Below are 2,146 nucleotides of genomic sequence, written 5' to 3' on the forward strand. Positions count from 1 at the left end.
GAGATAAGCTTAGTGCGTTTGGTTATGTGTTGTAGATAGGGAACCTATCGTTGCTTGTTTCTCAAGCAACAGAGGTGGGAATTCAGACATACGAATCCCACGCGACTCTGCGGAGTTGCACCTCGCCCCATGTATGTGGGTTGTGTGCCGTGTGCATAGGTTGGGCCCAAGCCGTACATCGAAACAAAATGTTTTTCCTCTAATTCTTTTGATTTCGTTAGTGAATCTCATGAATCAAAAGAGTGGCATTTGTAGACACCACATTTTGTACTCCTTACAACTCAGGCTCCTGTTCCCCAATGATGCTAAAATTCTATGGCCCAAAGTTGGTTTAAGGCTCAATCAGATTACAAATTGACTTGAGAGATGTTAAACTTTTTATGAGAAAATAAATTTATTTTTGGAAAATAAAAGGCCAAGGAAACCCTCGGCTTGTGTACGTAGGTCTGATGCACGCGTACGCAAGCACAAACCTGTGCACAACACTAGGGTTGTTGAAACTATGAAAGACAAGTTTTTCTACATTAATATTGAGGTTTGGAACGAATCCCACACCTAAGGCCGATGCCTAATCTCTTTTTTGAGAGCCAAGTCTCGATCTCTCACAGTGGCAACTTCACTAGGGATATCGAGGGCTAAGCTTAACATTAGACTTAGGATGATCAATTAAGTACCCTTGTGTTTGTATGATATATATATATATATATATATTTATATCTTCTTGTATAATATTGCTTATGTTTGTATGATATTGTACAGAATGTTGTTTGAAATGACATGTTGATTTTTATAGCTTTTCCTAACTGTCATTGTGCATACCATGAAACAACAAATTATGCATGAACTCATCTCGAAATTTGGTGGTAGCAACCATGGATCACCAGTCTTCCTTAGATTCGAGTACCTAGTGGTGAACTCACCAACTCATAGCCCAAAGTTGCTGGGTCATTTCTTGATGACTGAAAAGGATAAACCATGCCATTTGGACCAATGCAATATTCATTACGTTACAAGTTGGGAGGTGTAATGTCCTAGCTTTGGAAACAATAAAACAAGAAACCCACCCTACAACATAATGACTTAGAACCTGTCTTTAGGCTGGTCCAAGTAAATAATTCATTGCATCCTGTGTATGTTTGTTTTGATCGATTGGATTGAAATAGATGGGAACATAGCCTTGATTGAGCCAACCTACCTTTTTTTAGGGGAAAATATGGTCTAGATTAGAGGGAAGACTTTAAAGAGAACCAAAGAGTGATAGCAATGCAAGCTTTATCTCTAGGCCTATCACAGTACTGAAATCGTTACGCATAGAAGGCAACCCATAGCTCCAGCACCGCAACCCAGTGTTTGATTCACAAGACAGCCCAAGTGACAAAAGATCAGAAGACTCTGCCACTATGGTAGAAGGAAATGAACACCAGAATGCTGATGAACAGATGAGTACCTAAGAGCTGCTAAATACAATGGTAGCTAGCCAAATCCAACTAAGGGAGGATATGAATCTCATGGTGCAACAGTTCCAGAATATGAAGAATGATTAAGAAGGAGACAAGACTAATCAAACTTCTCCCATCACAAAACATGAAAAGAGGATCAATGAGAAGATGAACAAGATGGAAGAAATGATCAAGAGGGCAAGGAGGCTGGATGATCTTAAGTATTATCAATCGCTCTCTCTCTCTCTCTTCCTAGATGTAAGGTTACCTCCTAAGTTCAAGATGCCGGTCTTGAAAAATTTGATGGCACTAGCTGCCCTAAGTCTCACCTGAAGATGTATATGAGGGCCATGCAGCCATTGGGAGTAATAGAAGAGATGTTATCCTAGATGTTCTAGAATACTTTGATTAGAGCCTTCCTCAAATGGCTCCTTAATATGGAAGATACTAGAGCTCGAAATTGGGAAGATATATGTAGGGAATTCCACAATCAATACAAGTACAACATAGAGATAGATGTGACAAGAAGAGACTTGGAGACTACCAAGCAAGAACTTAAGGAGTCATTCTTAGCCTTCATAACTAAATAGTGGTCTAACGCTACCCAGATGATAAATAGGCCTAATGAAGAAGAACGATTGACAATGGTTGTAAAGAATTTGTTATCTATATATCATCAATACTTATTTGCTCAATACTTTCCAAAT

The sequence above is a fragment of the Castanea sativa genome, chromosome 11 (genome assembly GCF_040712315.1).
Source record: "Castanea sativa cultivar Marrone di Chiusa Pesio chromosome 11, ASM4071231v1".
Taxonomy (NCBI): domain Eukaryota; kingdom Viridiplantae; phylum Streptophyta; class Magnoliopsida; order Fagales; family Fagaceae; genus Castanea; species Castanea sativa.